The 19,061-nt window shown below is 38.5% G+C and overlaps 1 pseudogene; it reads right to left on the bottom strand.

The window, feature by feature from the left end:
• Positions 1 to 13,529: 13,529 nt before the first annotated feature.
• LOC116335365 lies at positions 13,530 to 18,800 on the bottom strand (annotated as a pseudogene).
• Positions 18,801 to 19,061: the final 261 nt, after the last annotated feature.

Here is a 19,061-nt window from a genome sequence, read left to right as displayed (position 1 = left end):
ATTGTCAGCTGTGTTTAATGCATGTTTTATAGCAAAAGATGGGAAGAAATAGGTATGTTGTTATACAATATCACAGACTCATTTTAAATACAGTGAGTTTGAATGACAGTTGAAAAACTTTGGGTTACATGTGTCATGAAGGAAAATGTCTAACTTGGATGACCCCACTTCGTAGTACATTGACTTTGTAAAAATTATTGCTCATATGCTTTTTGTGTTTACATTTAGACCTACCTGTGCTAGTCTCGGCTCAGATCCCTGCTTTTGTGGCTGCTTTAAAAGGAAATGCCCTCTCACTAATATACTTAGACCTCTGGGTCACAATTGACAGTGCCTCCTTTTCAGTTATTTTTCTGAAAATAACATCAAAATAAAAATAACAGTGACAAGTTAAAAAGATAAAATAAACAAGTCTTTGGTGTAAAATGAAGTGAAATAACATCACACACAGAGACACTCTCAGTATTAAGTAGGAATTATTTATTTTGAAAAAGTCTTGCTTCATAATAGATAAAAAGGAGATTTCAAAAATAACTATAAAAAAGCTGGAAATCATTTATGAAAGTGTTTAAAAATATGACACAGATTGCTATTTTACCATTTCATTTACCACTTAAGTAAATAAAAATTCAATAAAATCTTAACCATTACTTAGGTGTGAGAAGGCTCAACCAAATTATTTACCATATGTATTTTCTAACAAAACTTTACATTAAATATATTTTTATATCAAAGCTAAAAACTTTTTGCGAAACAAAAAAACCCCTTTTATAAAAAATTCATATAGTATTGTTTTGGTTCCTGTGACTGATAAACGATTAAAATGTAAAAATATATACTTGGGTCTCAGTAGTAGAACTTGTTTAAAACATAGGAAAATATCTAAACATACATTAGTTAAATTTTGCTTTTAAACAGTTGTGACCACTTGCCAAACATCAAAATCTGAACATTTGCTTTTCATTACAATAAGTATGTGGATCTCAAGCAGGTGAGCCATGTTAGTCTGTATGTCAACAAATGTAGTAATAAAAAAAAAACAACAATACTTGAGGAAATAAAAGAATATTTGATCTTTACATTTTCATAACAAAACGGTACACAGAATATTTCTTCAGTAAGTCTTCAGTAAGTATTTGGAAATGTATGTAACAATAAACAAAACACTGATATTTCCGTCTTTGTTAAAAGTTGGTTAGTCTTTAGTACTGAGACAATTTTTTTTTTTAAATCATTTAATTTTGGTTGTGATGATAAATAATATTTCAGTTTTAGATTGTAGATATCATCCTTAGATATCCACTAGTGAGTAAATAGCATTGACACAAATAAAAAACATTTTTCATTTAATGTTTTCTGTGATTATTACTGTGAAAAATTAGACAACTTGAAATGATTTTGGTTGTGATGCTAAATAATATTTCAGCTTTAGATTGTAGATATCCGTTTAACATGTCAAAACACAGTCACACTAATTGATAGTCCATCTGTCTTGAGTCCTTAATTCACATATGCTTCTATTTTATTAAGGAGCTCAGATGCCTTGTTCAGTGCCAGCATTTCATTCTCTGATCTGAACTGTCCGTTCGGTATGTGGGGATATGGATGGCAGTTGGGATATTGAGTCTTTTTAGGATCCACTCCGAGTGTCTGCAGGTTTTTCACAATCTCAGGCAGATCTCTCAGTTGAGGGCTGTAGTGGGAAACTTGTGCAGCAGTGGCTGAAATTGAGCTGCTGTTGGGGCGTTGTCCATTTCTTTTATAGCATGCTGCTATGAGAGACTTTTCCACTGCTTGATGGACCTTAAACAGACACCACTCTGTGCTCCCTCCACCAGTGTCTTTGTGAGCTGCATTGAGATCACAGCGAGCCTGTCTACACCAGCGTCTGGCCTCTTTTCTGTCTGGCCTTGGGACATTTTCATTGTGGGTCCAGAAGTTGTAGGAATGGAAACCTCTATAGCCTCTAGAGAACCTCTCTCGACTATTTCTGTGATATCTGGCCTCCTGATTCCACTGTTCATAGAAGTTTCTGCTTGAAAAGGTCGAGCCTGCAGCTTTGCCTTTGCTGAGCTCATCAATTTGATTCTGTATATATTTGAATGCCTCAGTGGCGAGAGACTGGCAATCCAGATTTTTGTCAGGGTGCCACCTGAGGTACAGTCTCTTGATGGCTTTGAGCCTCTCCTCCTCAGGAAGCCTCCAGATCTCTGCCAAACATTTATCAATTTCCCTTTTAGCTTCCTCAACAGAGGCTGGTAAAGAATTTGTTGATGATTGTGAAGAATTTGGCCCAGCTCCTGTCAGTGGTTCCAGCTCCATGCAAGTGTTTTCTTCTGTTTTTAACTTTTTCTCTCGTTTAAACTGAAACAGATAAACACAGCTGACTTCAATGGGCTCATCCTGTCCAATATCTATTTTGTATCTCCATGAATATCGTCCGTTGTGACCAAGCAGTTCTTCAACAATAACTGCATAAATGTACTTGTCATCAATGCTGTAGCCAACATATTCCCCCTCTTCAAAGTTGTTGAGGACATTCATGTTCAAACAATCATGCCATTCTCCTGGAATCTCTGTCCCAGGGGCTGGTAGGCTAAAAGAGGAACTTTCAGTTTCAGCACTGTCACGGATCTGATTTTTAGCCAGAGTTTTCCGAACATCTTGCAGATCGTCACACATGAGGAGTTGTCCCAGCACTGGGAGGTGAACCAATGCAATTCTGTTTCCTAAAAGAACATTAATCTCTTTTGTCAGTGTCATGATGACTTCATTTATTACTTTGTGAGCCATGTCATCATTGTGCTTTAAGTAAAAGGTGCACCCTTGTTGCCCTCGTTCCACAGATACATCAGTTTCTTCATCAGTTTTGGGAAGTGGCTGTTTATTGAGCCAGAGAGCTGTTTCCAAAGTTTTGCAGCAGATAATCTGTATACTGCCAAAAGTCTGCTTACATGTGTTAGAAGCATCTTCTTGTGTTATTTTGCCTTGAGAATTCTCTCTAATAAGACAAATTAATCCATATTTAAAGGCTCCTGAGGAGAGATGTTTATCAAACCATCCACTAAATTCACAGCCAGTCCCAAGTTCACAAAGCTGCATCTTTGATTCCACAACTCTTTCCTCTGTGAACTCAGACAGCATCTTTGGCTGAAATTTCTGAGGCAGCAGTTGCAACAGCTGATGATGCTTGTATTTGTCGTTGCCCAAATGACATTTACCGAGTTTCTCAAGCAGCAGGAACTTGTTCTCCAGCGCTTCTTCCAACCTTTTGGTCTCAAACACTGTGTCATTGTAGCAGAGTGTTGATGATGGGTATAATTTACCATCTACTGCAGGAAGATACAGAGTCTCCACATTTTCAAGAAGTGTCTCATTTCCCTGAGCACTGATTAACTTAAACAACTGCTCAACAGCTCGTTTCACAGTTCTCAGCTGGTTCGAATGTAGTTTCTTTTTATCACAGGAATCAGCGTAAACTGCTGCCAAAACATTACAATATTGTTCTGCAGTAGCTTCGTTCTTCACACCAATTTTCTGAAAGAACGGTGCATACATTGCATCTTCTGGAGTAATCTTGTACAGATATGGTCTGAAGTCCCGATCATAGGAGAGTGACAGACACACGTCATCAGGCCTCATAAGTTTTGTGTCTTTTTCAACCAACACAACAGGAAGACCAGCCAGCTGGTTTCCTTCAAATCTTTTTGCTTGCAGGTAAGCGTAGGAACTTCTGAACACTTCAGCTCGTGTTTTTATCAGCTGGTCAGTTTCACATGATGACTGACAGATGTTTCTTATGTTACTGGTTACACAGTTTGGAGGTGGTTCTTCATGAGCTCCTGCATTTTTCATCATCTGCATAAGTTTCTGTGTTGTATAAACTGGTAGGTCTATAATTGGCATGGAGGTCCAAATCAAATCTTGATGCTCAGGTTTTTTCTCAGTCAAAGAGCCTCTAATTTTAACAGTAGTTCCTTCAGCAGCAAATGGTTGGTGGTAGTTGGACAGTTCTTTTCGAATCAATACTGGAAAAATGAATTTGATGTCGGCAATGCTTTCCAGCAACCTTTCCTTGTTGTCTTTGGCATCACATGCTTTATACAAGGCTTTACTGAAAAGTAATGATGATTTCAGTTTCAGGTCTTCAATTCTTCCTTTTCCTTTTGCTTCTGATTCCAGCTGGTACGCAAAATTTATTATCTCATCGTTTGACACAACATGCTTCATTCCAAATTCTCTGACCAGCTCTTTTGCTTGTTGTTTTACTAAAAGATTTCCTTCACACAGCTCAGTCCAAAATATCTCAGGAACAAATTTGTCTTGAGGCAGCATTGTTTTGTACAGCTCCACACTCTCATCAAAGTAGTATGATGCAGGCTCCAGTCTACCTTGAGAACTACGAATTAGTTTCACCGTCTTCAGTGAGGAGATGATAGTTTTCTTGTCCTCTGAAGAGTAATGTAGTGACAGCAACAGTTTGAGGCTGTGAAGAATCTGTGTCTCTGTGAGTTGGTGTACAGCAGGCAGAATGAACTTCATGAAATACTGCAAATCATCCAGGACCTGAATGTTGAGTGTTTCTGACAGCTTGTAGTTCTCGGGGTTGTACTTGAGAAAAATGCTGTTGCTGTTGGGCAGGTTGAACAAATCTGGAAATCTCACTGCATAAGAGTTGTTGAGAACATAAACCTTTTTAGGTCCATCAATCCTCACTCGTTCACCATGTGTTGTTTCAAATATTGGTAAGGATTTAAGTTTCCTCACATACTCTTGGTTCCCTTTGGACTTGGATAATCCCGATTGCAGGAACATCTGAAACTCCTTCATATCATCATTTGAAAGGTGGGAAAATTCTGGGTGATTAATGTTGTACACTTGATCCAACACTGAGCTTTGATCATCTACATTAAGAAGTTCATGATGTAGACATGAATATACCTGTTGGCCCATCTCAGAGAAGAAAACATGATCAGACGTCATAAAACCAAGTTTAAAGAGGATGCCTGATATGTCTTTCTGTGAGGCAAACACAACACTTGACATGTGTTTCATTGTTTGCAGCAAGTGCTTGTTGTTCAACCTTGGACACACAACAGGTAAAATGTAGCAGTCGCTGAAGAGTGTCCTCACTTCACTTAGTGTCAGATTTGACTCGTCATCTCTAGATGTTGGTGCTTTAATTTCACTCATTATGAACCTCCAAAGTGATTTCAGCCACTTCAACATTTTCTCATTTGGGACATGAAGACCACTGTGCGGATCATCTTCACAGTTCTCAAGAAGAAGCTGAATTAATGGTTTCAGATATTTCTCTGAGCAGGGCAATGTCATTTTTTGGATGATTCCAAAACTTTGAAGAAGTTCAATGTGGTCTTTGTTTGTTTGATAGTCTGCAAATTTGTCTTCATAGTGAAAGAAGAGATTTTCATATACTGATATCCACTTGGGTGACTGGGAGTTGAAAACTGTCAATATTTTCCCTTTTGTGAGAAGAAGTGGAAGTCCATTGAGTAAATTTGAATTGTCCTGGGTGACCTTTTGTGAGGAGAAATCTTTTAAACAAAAACTTAAGAGCTCTGAACATCTTTTCTCATCTTTGATCAAAGTGGCACTTATGGGTAAAGGCAAATCCTCATCTGTTTGGGTTGGATCATTGAGAGGTTTTGCTCGTAGAAAAGTCTGCACAGTGGAGGGACTGACCTCTTTCACTTCAACCCCAGCATCTGTGAAACTTTTCCAAATCTTCTGCATGTTTGTGGAATAAGGAACCAGCTTCATTCCAAGATCTTCCAAGATGGGCATCAACTTGTAGTTTGTCAGGTTTGTAAGATAAGGGGCCTCAAGTGAGTCTGTTTCACTGACATTACACCAGTCAAATGAGTATTCTTTAATTTTTCTATCTGCAATTTTCCGTGTTGAGCTCTTCATCACAGGGATTACATCAAGGCCTTTTCCTTTCAGTGATCTGTATACTTCATGTATCATTTCATGCCAGTCTGGGCAAACATCCTTGGACACAGTTGGCCAAAAACACAAGTATTCTGTACTGAAACATGAGTCAATACTTGCAACTGAAACTTTCTTAGCTGCAATGCTGCACCTGATGTAATGCAGGAGATCTGCATAAAGCGGAGCAATGACGTGCTGTTTCAAAGACTCATTCCAGCCTGATTTCTTACTCTTCCCATCTTCTTTCCAAAGGCTTCTCCTGGCAGAATCAACCTCAAAGTTTCCATTGACATGTACTGGCAGTCCAGTTTTCCCTGGCAAAGGAAGTGAACAAAAGGCTTCTCCTTTAAAATCCATAATGCTGGATCCTTTTGTGTTCACACGTGCAGCTAGTGATGCTTGGGGAAGTTTGTCTGATAGTTTTAATTCAAAGCTGTCTTTGAAGGAGCCAAACTGTTCTGCAACAATCCACTTACTTTGTCTTTTATCTGAGGTGGAAATTGTGGTTTCATAGAAAGTCTTTTGTGTTGCTAATTTGTCTGATTGCAGTGCATTTTGTAGATGTTTTACAAAAGCATCTTTTTCTTCCCGACTTTTCTGTGGCAGATTTTTTTCAACCTCAAAGATGGTTTTAAGTCCTCTTGAATCTTCACTGATTTCATGGACTTTGATTTTGCAGATGTTTTTCAGAAAGAGAATTAGTCCTTCAGGATCTTCAGACAGGGCAGAGCACAGTTCTTTCATGTCGCGGTCAGTGACTCCTTGCTGTGATATTTTGGAGGTATTTGCATTTGTACCCATTCTCAGAGGTAATCTGAACATGGTGCCGTCTTTAAGAGAAATTTGTCTGGAAGAAATGATTTGTAGACATCTACGTACATTTCTTTGAAAGTGTCAGCTAGTTTATAGCCAATGCCATATCGTTCGTTATTTGAATGTTTTTCAATGTATTTTTGATTGGGGTCAGAAATGCAAAGTACTTTATCTCCTGTAAGGATCGAAGGACAGTCAGTCAGATGGTAAACAGAGTTGAATCCAACTCCGTACTTCCCTATCTTCCCTGGGGTGTTGTGCTTTCCTCCCTCTCCCAGCTGTTGAATTCCCTTAATGTCAGAATCAGAAAACACTTTGTTGTTGAACACACAAAGTGCTGGACCCTGAAGATTGTTCCATTTCTTCCCAAATGTTTTTTCTTTCCCATGTTGTCTTTTGTCCCAGATGAAGTGAATTTCTGTTGCTTCTGCATCATCAGCATTTTGGATGAGCTCTTTAAGGATATCCTTCTTTGATGGATAGGCTGAAATTATGTTTTTAATACGAACAGTCAGCTGTTCCTGCTGTTCAAAGTCAAAAGCAAATGGTGACATGTCATCAACTATGTGGGTTTCCAGAGAATGATGCCTTGTTGTTTTGATTCCAATGTGGCGAGCCATAGCTCGTGGGATATTCTCGTGACACAATGTGACACCTGAAGTGAGTGGCATCCATGGGCTGTCATTGTAAAATAGCTCATTAGCAAACTGCAAAACTCCATGCTCATTGGGTATCAGACAGTCATGCATGATTTTGACTTTGGCCTCAAAAATCCCTTTGTTTAAAATTGTGAGGACAACTGAGAGATCACTCTTTGGTAGGGGCTGGTTTCCATGTTGAGCTTTTAATTCCTGCAACACAGTTAGAAGCTGAGTGGCTGTGAATTGTTTTTCAACACCTATACATGTCCAGAGGTTCCTGAAGCTTGTGAAGGCAGCTGGAAGTACGTGGAGATAGGGCTTTGCTTCAAATTGCCCGTTCTCAGCTACACGATCAACATTCACAAATGTATCGCCAATGAGGATGAATGGAAATGAATTTGCTTGTTGTGAAATGTAAGAGGTATTTCCAGAGTCACAGATCCACTGATCCAGACACTTATAGCACTCGAATGCTATTTTGTAAAGCATGGATCTGTCAATGGAGTGTGCTTGTTTGCTTCCTTCATGCAGCTGCTGGAGCACCACCTCTGGCTTCGGAGTGCTGTTCACGCCCAAGATCTGTAGGACTGGATCACTGTGGTGTATTTTCAAATTACTATTATCCAGCACTGGTTGTGTCATGTTAACGAGAAGGGAGCATTTGTCACTAAAAACATCTGTGGGCTTTTTAAGTGTTACATTTCCTTCCATTTTTGTATCACAAGGGGAATATGCTGGAAGAAATGCAGTTGTCCTGAGTGTTTTCCAGTGGTGAGAGTCTTTATCATAAATGTGATTCTTCATCAGTTCAAAAAGGCACTTCAAGTGAACAAATGCTTTATTTTTGTCAATGCTCCAGGTTTTATTAATTGTGCCTGCTTTCTCTGTGATGTCTTCCAATGGGAGATGATCATTTGCCATACCGAGTTCCAACAAACGCTGAATCCTTTTTGGAGATCTGAAGTCATTTTCGGATCCATCAAGCAAGCGTCCCTCTTTTGGTTCAAACAGACAGGCCACTTTCCCTGTAGGATTCACAAGTTTCCTGACCTGTTGGAGCTGTCCACCCTTTGTGGGTATGCATGGATGGCAGAGCAGCAGATTGTCAATTTCTTTGATATGAAGGTCAATAGCATGCAGCACAAGGGCATCTCTACTCTTTGAGTCCATTGTAGTTAGGTTACTGAACACTGCTTCTCTGTAGAACTTCTCCCAGTTCCAGGTCCTGTTTTGTAAAACCTTTTCTAGGCCAGCCTGTTTGAAGCTATTTCTCAGCCACAGTGGAAGAGGAACAACATGATTGGGTCCTTTTGCATATTTCTTGCAAACTTGAACTGCAAGGTCACCAATCTTTTCATCATTTTCAATGCTCTCATGTAGAAATATGGCATTGTTCATTGAGAACCATTGTTCTCCATCACTAAAGAGCTCTGGACCAACAGAGTCATCAACAATGGTTGAGTAAAGTGCATCCACTAAAGGCTTGAAAGTTTCAGTCACTTTCTCTCTCTCAGGCCAAAAACTGTGATAACAGTAACTCACCAGCTGCTTATCTTCTGACATTTTCTTTAGTGCCTTGAGTACAGTAACATATGCTGTCACTACTGGATCCTGAAGGAGAGCTTTGTTCCAGTCATTTTTCACTCCAGTTTCCCACAGAGCTTTTCGGTTGCTTGTCACCGCAAATGTGCCATTTACATTGACAGGAAGACCTGTGTGAATGGGAAGAGGAAGGAAGCAAAAGGCCTGTCCAACAAGATCTGTTTGTAATGTGGTGAATTTTCCAGTTTCTGGATCATTTTGCAAAGGCACAGCAATCCCTCCAATGGGCAAAGAGAAACTGGCCTGCTTGTTTTTGTGAAGGGCCATTTTAAAGGACTCATCTGTCCCAAAGCAGTTGTACAGGAGCCAGAACTGAAGTTTAGTTTCATTAGACAGCTGACTGGATATTTGGATAATTCTGACTGTGCAAGATTCAATTACTCCTTTGGATTTACCATCAAGTTTCATCAGTGATTTCTCAGCATGACGTTGCTTGGACACACTGCTGTCATCAGGAATCTCCATTGCACTCACAGTGGTTTTGGACACAGAGAAGATGGTCTCTATTTCATTATCTCTTGGTGGAGTTGATCCATTGTGTGGGATATTTTGGAGGGATAATGTAATGATGTTCTTTAAAAAAAGCAGATGGGTTTGTGAATTCTTAGAAAAGAGATGTTGAAAATCAAGGATATTGTGTTTTTGATACACTTTTGGGTTTATTTCTGATTTGGCAGCCTGTTCTTCACTTCGGAAAGGTAGTTTGATCAGAGTGCCTGGATAGGGTTCAGGAGGACTTTTTCTGGTAAAATTACAGTCAAAAATGTTTTCATATGATCCAAACTGACCAGGAAAACAATGAAAGAGTTGCTGTTGAGAGAGATCCAGCTTGATTCCGGGGTTTGTTTTATGTTTGATATGTTTTGTGAGATGAGTAACATTTGGATCAAGTATGAGAAGACTGTTGCCACTAAGGATGGATGGGACATCTGTCACATGATACACAGTGTTGAATCCAAGTCCAAACTTTCCAATTTTTTCTGCTTTGTTTTCCTTTGAGGCTGAGCCAACTCTGACAATATTTTTCCAATCCTCTGCTGTAAACTGCTCATTATTGAAAGCCCAAAGACAAGGTCCCTGACAAAGAGCCATGTCAGGGTCAATCAGGCTTTCAGGGGCATCTCTGTGTACTCTGAAATCCACCAAGAACTTGCAAACATCTGCCCCAGCATCCTCTGCATTCTGGATGAGCTCTTTGAAGATGTCACTGTCTTCATCATACTCTTTAAGAATGTTTTTTATCCTCATTGTTATTGGTTCAGATTGTCCACACTGCTCTATTCCTATCTCCTCTGGATCAAGGATGTGGGTACTGAGAAAACGAATTTCCAGCCATTCAGCGGCTGCTTTTGGGATTTCCTCATGTATGACATAAATTTCCTCTTCTCTGCAGTTTAGTTCTTTTAGTCCATTTTTGCTTACATCACAGAAAAGAGCTGTTGATCGTGGTTTAAGGGTAAATTTTCCTCCCTCAGCAATAACTGGCACTGGGATGTCATCCTGAACTGTCTTCTTCTCTTTCCAGAGCCAGTTGAGAATTTCTATTGACACTTTGACCTCTGAGGAACTTGCAAATGGCACTTGTCTTGCTTCAATTGTTTGCTGGATGGAGTACAGAATGCCCAAAATGTCTTCACTGGAAAGTACTTTTCTCAGGCCAAACCTCTGGAACAATGTTCTGTATGGCAAAAATTCACTTGGCACCTTCCCAATGTAAGAACTCAGATCTAGATTATTTGGGTATTCAAGAACCAGATCCTGGGGTGCAACAAACTGGTTGTGAGTCCATAGCCAGCATGTCTCCTTGCTCATCATTGTAACAAATACAGAGACATTGTCTTGCATGTGTTTGTAAATGCTGTGCAGCTGTCTTTTGAAGTCTACATCTGTGTCAGGATTAACCATTTCCAGTGCTTTTGATTTCAAGACTGACAGATTTTCAATCACTTTTTCAGGTGGTGGGAGGTCTTTGAGACTAAGTCTGTTGCTAACTCTGTCACTGAGCTTCCCTACCAGAGGCATTACATGTCCAACAATGTCCTTATACACAGAATGTCTTATTTCATTTGGGCAAAACAAACAATACTTCTGAGATTTATCACTGAATTGTTGGTCACTTCCAGGTTGTTCACATGGGATCCATTTTAGCATTTTGAGGCAATGAAGCTGTTTGTGAGAAAACTTTGACAGTAAATCATTACTTTCCAACATTCCCAACAGAACCTGAGCTCTTCTTAGAGCCTCAGTTTGTGAGTTCACACACAGTTTGTCAGTCAGCGTGGCAGCATGTAGCAAATGTTCAGGTGAGACATCCATCTCTTTATTCAGTAATCCGATTTCTGTTAAGCTTTCCAGCATCTGCAGTGAATGAGTGTATGAAGGCGGTGGAAAGAAGTCTGACTCAAAGATGACTTTAAAAGTCTGAATTCTTGGATCAAAAAAGTCAGAGGCCTTTTTCAGCTGTCCATTCATTTCAATGAAGCTCAAGTCCTTACAGCTGCATTTCAGGGATTCGTTTTGTGAGAAAAGCACCTTACCATGCTGTAAAACCCAAGTCATTGTTTTTTTAGTGTTGTCACTGCTACAAGCGCCTTTCCTTATGCTGCCAACAAGAACATTGGCTGCTTCGGCGGTGTCCAAGAGATGAACTTTGAGCAGCTGTAACAGTCTGCGGTCAGTCTCAGTAGAACACTGGATTATGGAATCAGGCACAGGGAGCTCTGTTGGTACTGTTAGGCCTGAGATCAGAAGCACAGCTTGTTTTGATTGAGCTGCAACACTGAATCCTTTCATTGTTTGAAACAAAGGCAACTTCAAGAGAAAATCTTTCTCTGTTTTTGAGAGAGAATCCAGATAAGAAAGATAATCTTTTAGTTCATTGCGTGCTGTGTGAGAGGCAGATGTGAGTTCTGTGACAAGATGCTGGAAATCTAAATTCATCAAGACCTTCAAAACACTCCTTGGAGATGGGCACAGCACGTACGAGTCAAGGTCTTCATGCTTGAGCCACTCATTTCCTCTCACCACTGTCCCACCAACTTTGTTCATCAGCTGAGCTATTCGGTCTGGCAAACTCAGCTGTTTACTTTTCTGAAAGATCAGAGTTGTGCTCTGCTGTAGTTTTGCTACTGATACAGTCTGACTGCAAGACAGAGGACTAACTGGTATTAGAGGTATGTCAGTGAAAGGACTTAACTCGTTAAAATGACTGTTGAGAAAGCTCCAGAATTCTTGAAACCAGTCTAAAGGTGGATGCTGACTGTTGTTGTTGTCCCATGTAACAAGGTTCTTCCCTGTCTGCTTCCAGTCTGGTGGCAAATATCGTTTTGCATATTCAGCCAAATGGGATGCATCAATGTTGATGACCTTGAAGAAATCTGAAGAGCAGATTAAAAAGATTTTTTTTTTAAAGTTAAGAATAAATGTGTGTGCTAAAATGTGTAGCTGTCTACAAATGACTCTGCATTGTTTAAAAATACTTTCACTTACTTCTTCTGGCCAGTTCTTTCAGATGGGCACTGCAGGCTGGAGTCAGATCATGTGGGATGAAGAAGGGTTTACAGAATGGCAGCAAGACTCTATAAAAAAGTGTAATGGCTTATGTGGATCAAACTGTTAAGAGTTCATTCAGTATAGAAATATTCCTGAACCTTCCAAATATTCAGTTACAATCAATATGTGAATAACACATAAAAATGGCAACTTTAGTCATAATGAATATAACATTTATTTTAAATTTTGATAGATGTATGGAAACCCTACCTTGGAAATTCATGGCTGTCAATCAAAGCAGTGTCTTCCTCTTTGTATGTGAAAGATCTGAAAGAGCCATCACTGAGTGGAAGGAGGTGAAGATCCTCAAGTTCTTTGTATTGTTCATCCCCTAAAATGTACTCCAAAAGACTGAGTTTGTCATCTTTGGTGATGTTATCCACACCGGTCCTGTGGAGAATGGCCCTGAGGAATGCTGGAGTCACATGTTTTAGGGTAGAAGGGTTTGGGTAGGCCTCATTTATAGCCTTTGCAACACTAGCTGGTAAAGTGACAAGATTTTCTCCACATGACACTAAAGTCCTTTTAATGGCAGACAATATGTTGGTGCTTGTTGGGCCATTGCAGGGGAAAACAGCTTCTGATGGAGAGATAAACTGTCTTTCATCTTTAGCAAGAGAGAGGATGGCCACGTTCTGTCTGAATAAGTGATGAAAAACATCCAGAGTGAGAGCATGCCATTTGTCTTTGTGTTGTATCTGAGTGAGATCTGGCCACAGATTGTACACAGAGGAAACAGGGAGGATAGAGTTTTGGGCAAGTTTAATGGCATCTTGAATGATCTTGATGTATGCTTGTGGAAACACCTTCTTCATCAGCATTTCATTCCACAAAGCATGTTCATCATGTCTCTGGTCTTCCTCTTGCCATTTGATGTGTCTTCTATTGTCTGTGAGGCCAAAGCATGCATTGACATAAACTGGGAGTCCTGTCTTATTGGATTCATTGTTTGGAAGGGGAGAAAGCAGCTCAGTCTGCTCTGGCTACAGTCTCTCTCTCACCACAGGGGAATGCCAGGTCAACTTGAGGTAAAAAGCTCAACTTCTTTGTAAGCAAATCAAGATCTTCTGCAACGCCCTCTTTCATGGTACATGTTGTCAGAAGCCACTTTGTCTCTTTTTGGTCTTCTGAACTCACAGTTATAACTTTGAACCTTGTTAGACCCTCAGTGACTGACTCCTCTTCTGGCTCCAAAACACCATCTGTGGGGACTGAGGATTTCACTTCAAGTCTGGTGTTAACAGCTCCATCTTCACTAATATGTAACAAGGACACGGAGGTGACATTTTTCAAGAAGAGGAGGCTCAAATCTGCATCTGCAATGAAGCTATCAAAAGCTCAACCACTTTATCTGAGTCATACAGATTATCAGAAATCTCTGATGCTTCATTGCGTAAAGGAAATCTAAAATTGTCCCATTGAAGTGCTGATCCTCCATGACAACTTTTGACCATCCATGTTCACACACATGTGAGACTATATCTCTAAATGGTTGGAACTGATCATGCATATTCAACAGAACTTCTTGGTCTTCAGCATCATCCAAAGACCACTGAAACCCTCCACTTCTCTCTCCAAATATTTTTTCTTGGGGATCCATCATGCCAAGGTGGCCTGAACTGAATATACTTGGGACATCTATGAACAAAGGAAAGATATGCTACTGTCAATTGTTTATTTAAAAAAACATTACTCTTATCAAGTGTGATAATTATACATAGTTTCACCTGTTATGTGGTAAACAGAGTTGAAGCCGATTCCAAACCTCCCGACTTTGTTTGGGTCGTCACGCTTGACACTCCTTCCAGCCATCTGAATTCCTCCCCAGTCGTCCTCAGTGAATGCGGCATTGTTGTAGGCATAGAGAGCAGGACCTTCGTAAAAATAAAACATTGTCATGGCTTGGTGATAATACATAAAAAAGAAAAGAAAGGCTGAAAAAGACCCCTCCCCCAACAATCTATTTTCCTTATTGTCTATTTTTTTCCTTTTTAACAGTTTTTTCATGTAAAAAGTAAAAGAAACGTTAGAAATATATGTTTTTGAAAAAAGGTTGTTTATTTATTGTTATTCAATAAATACCTTGATATTTTCCCAGTTCTTCAGTCCAAAGGCTCTCAGTCCCATAGCTTCAGCTCATCATGGATGAAAACCACTTTTGTGGCTTGAGCATCATCTGCATTTTGAATCAGTTCCTGGTTGACCAACAAAACAACCATTAACAGAAGACAGCCAATGGAAGCTAGTAGGGCTGCAAAATTCATCAAGTAATTTAATTCTAAAAACATTCTCGACACAAATTCTTCTATGCTGTGTTTAACGCACGGCTCTGTAGCGCGCTCATTTGTCAAACAACGTAAATGCTAGCTTTTCAAAAACACTGATAACACAATAGCAGCAGTGATGCTGATGCTGGCACAGTTTAATGTGTAGCCAGAGTCTGTTTACACAGAGCAAAGAGTCAGAGCCGTGAGTGAGAACGGTGAGGTCAGGATGAGTGAAAGAAAACGCTTTTCTAGCGTCCAAAACAGCAGGGCTGTTCCTGTAATTACCATTAAAACCTTTACTGGAAAAAAGCTCCTGGGAGTTTAGTCTGACACCAGACTGGTAAAATCATCATTTAATTTCATAAAAGCGATACCTTCAGCAAACAGGGGTGAGGCTAAAGGGGGAGATGGGGTGTACCTGACCTGAGGGTTTTTAAACTTACCTTTTAATAATGTCAGAAAATCTTCCAACAAGACAGAGTAAAGGTACATTTTTATTCCTTAGTTTAGTTTGTGATTGAGATTTGAGATTTTTATATATCTTTTGCATTTAAGAAACTGTTTTCTTTAAAAGCTAAAATTTCAATATAGATTTTATTTTATTTATTTTTTACAGATCTTGTATGCAGTTAAACTTTAAAACATTGCAGTATGTAAAATGGAAACCAATGCACTGCTGGTTCTTTCTCTTTTGATTATTTATTGTCAATTAATATTGTATATATGTATCATCAGCTGCATGAAATGTAACCTTTCATTATTTGTCATTAAGCAGATTTCTACATGACTTTTTACCTAATAACTTTTGACATGAACTCTTCTGTGATAAACAACTTTGTTCAGCTTCCTCTTTCTCTTGTGAACCAACAGACTTAGAAAAGGGGAACCTCAGCTCTGAGTTCTGAGAATAACTTTAATTATCTTTACAGACACACACACACACACACACACACACACACACACAGACACAGAAAAGTATAAATAAAAAACGAGACAGAGATGAGACGTTAACATCCTATTTGCTTCATGGCATGCCCCTCACATTGTTAAAGAAAATCTGCAGTGTTTGTGTGTTTTCTAACTCAGGTGTCTCAGCTGAACAAAGAACGGCACAGAAAAACAAAAATCTGATTTAAAGAAATCCCTGTCATTTATTATTGCTCATTAATAAGACAAAAGTATTTCCTATCAATTACTCGAATAATCAATTGAATAATCAATAGATTACTTGATCCCTAAAATAATTGATAGCCGCACCCCTGGAATAATTGCAATTTTTGCCTTACTTTAAAAGGAAAGGTGATGTGAACAATGGTTTTGTTCCAAGAAGTGTCCCATCTCCCTGTGAACCAGCATACCAAACCCTGAAATATATTACTCGCATAAATGGGATCTAGCCCTGCTTTAATTAGCTATTTGGGTTTCTACTGTAACATCAAAATGTATTACAGTGAAAAGATCCGTCTCAGTTTCTACTGTTAACATTTATTTGCTTCATCCATTTGCACATTGTTAATCAACTTTTTAATTATAATTCTTTGCTCGCCAACATACAATGAAAACCAAAAATCTTTTAAGCTTTATGACATAATTATTATTTGTGTCAGTTTAACTCAGCGGAAATACTGAAAACTAAACAGTTGTGGTTGAAAGTTTACATACTCTCATCATGGTCGTGAATGCCATGGTAATTTGGGACTTTCCTGATTTCTTTGAACTGTTCTTTTTCTCGTGGAATAATTGTACAGCATATATTTTGAATTATTTAAAAAACAAGAATTGGATGCACAAGGTTGAATTTATTTTAGATTTTCTCTAATCCACAGAAGGCCAAAATATAATATATATATATATTATATACATACAGTCACTTAAATCTTTTAAGTGCTACTGAAGGTTCTACAGTGTCTTTTACAATGCCAAGGCCTATTAACTTCTTATCATCATTATTAAATCATGACTGACTACAACTGAAAGTTTACAGGATTTACATTTATTTCTTACAGACCTTGGTCTGTAAGAAGAGGAAAAGACCCATTTTTGCCTCGCCCTGGACTTAGAGGGTGCCAACCAAGAAAAAGCCCCTGCTCCAAAATTGGCACCTTCTGCTCAACTAAAATTTGCAGCTTCCCACAAGGACAAGCCAAATACATTCAGGAGAAAAGTTTTATTGTCAGACAAAACAAAGATTCTGGTATCTGGCCACAATGAAAAGCAGTGAAGGTGAGTCTTTCAAACAGAAGAACACTAATGTACATGGTGCTTATGCGGTGCAAGTGGTGCAAAACCTCAGAAAAAAAACAGAATTATAGTAATGCTTGCAGTCAACTTGCAGTTTACATCCATGTTTCCAATAATCCACTAATTTGATCCCTATCCAAGTCAAGTATCTAGGATAGAGAATATTGTTTGCAGTACAGATCTTGAAGCTCAAAAAACATGTTACATGTGCTCACGTTTGACTTGTAAAGTTGATTCCACACACAAGTTTATAGCTATGATAGCCAAAAGAGTTTTATATATATTTGTTACTACAAAGAAACTGCATCCAAGCAGCAAAAAAGATCAAATAGTCACACAATTTTCACAAGGTACACATCTAGGATTAGTGTTGCAGTATTAAACAATGGCCAGAAGAGTGTTTTTTTTAAATATCATGTTACTGTAAACCAGAAATTTGACCCTTTGGATATAAAATATCATCATTTCCTAAAACGTATCCATTTGTGTGAAATTTGGTCAAAATTAGTTTATGAGTTCTTCACACTATGAAAGTTGGACAGAACCACGGTGATATTAGTCACTGAAGTCTGTTATGAGGCCACAATCTTCGTGTTTTTTTGCTGTCATTATCTTGTTATTTTTTTTGGGAAATTGGGTGTACAATGGTGTATCTTACTGTGAAAACAGTGTTTTTAATAACAAGGAGTTAGCCCGTTAGCACAGACTAGATAACCCTCCTTTGTGACAGTTTAAATGATCAGATTATGATTTATTTAAAAATGATTTACAAAATGGACTTAATGGTTTTTATCAGCAAGGTACAAAATGCCAAAATGAGTAACTGAGACCATTTATTCATTAGGAAAGCATTTACTGATCAGAGCCAAGGGACAGTTTCAAACCGGATTTCTAAAGGACTGAAAATCCTTTTGCAACCCCATGAAGTACTTTAAGAAGTAACTGATAAAATGGGCTTTTGGCAAAACATTACACCAACCTTCAAAATTTGTCCGCCATCTGGATATCGACGTAGAATATCTTTCAAGTAGTCAATGAAGGGCGGTGCTGTGGCCCCGAAAAGAAGTCCTATAAAAAGCAACAGTATCAGCAGAGAAATTAAAAAGCACTGAGTTTGAATTTAAATTAAACCAAAGTGAGTCCTCCTGATACACTGATTATAGGAAAGAGCTAATATTAAACAAGCTTGTGTATTTTACTTGTATTCTTAGCCATAAAGTTCTCAACTTTCAATCAGATAACAGCTTGTGATGAAATCAGAAAATACTTTATGGGACAATAAATTTAAAAGGGCAGGTACTTGATGTAATTTGGATGATAAAATGTTGAATACAAACTTTGCATTTAGTATGTAATTGTGAGGAACTGGTTACAAATGTTTGAACTCATTCATAGAAATGACTGAAGATGTGCACTCAAAGACTAATAAAAACATTTCATATAGTGATTCAAATAATTACACACTGAGCAGTAATTCAATTCAATAAATAATTTGACCTACAAGTAAAATGAAAAAAAAATCACATTAGCGCCAAAAATCATATTAATATGCATCAGCACTTCCTACAGTACTATAGAGCCACATATTTTTTGCATACAGTACTTCCTACAGAAGTACTGTTCTGTAGGATGTGCATAACAGTATTTCCTATTGTTTTATATACAGTAGGAAGAACTGTATACATTACATAAAGGAAAAGCAAAGCAACTCACCGAGCTTTCTTCTTTGCTTTCAGACTCATTGTTCCAGGGTTGGTTCCTGTAAGAAATTCAGGGTATTGTGACACACTGGAAAGCAGAAAAAAGTCATACAACATATCCTCCTGAGAACCAGCCTATTCGTTTATGTCCTTTGTAATAGACATTTGTTTTTTGGTCTATATCTTTTGACTTATTTGAGATATCCCACTAAGTCCTGATGTACTAAATAGAGGATATTCTGGGTTTTCCATTGATATCTCATGTGTTTGGGTGGCCTCTATCATCCCCAAAG

The sequence above is a fragment of the Oreochromis aureus genome, linkage group 16 (assembly GCF_013358895.1).
Source record: "Oreochromis aureus strain Israel breed Guangdong linkage group 16, ZZ_aureus, whole genome shotgun sequence".
Taxonomy (NCBI): Eukaryota; Metazoa; Chordata; class Actinopteri; order Cichliformes; family Cichlidae; genus Oreochromis; species Oreochromis aureus.
The sequence above is the reverse complement of the archived record's forward strand: the minus strand, read 5'-3'. Positions and strand labels throughout refer to the sequence as shown.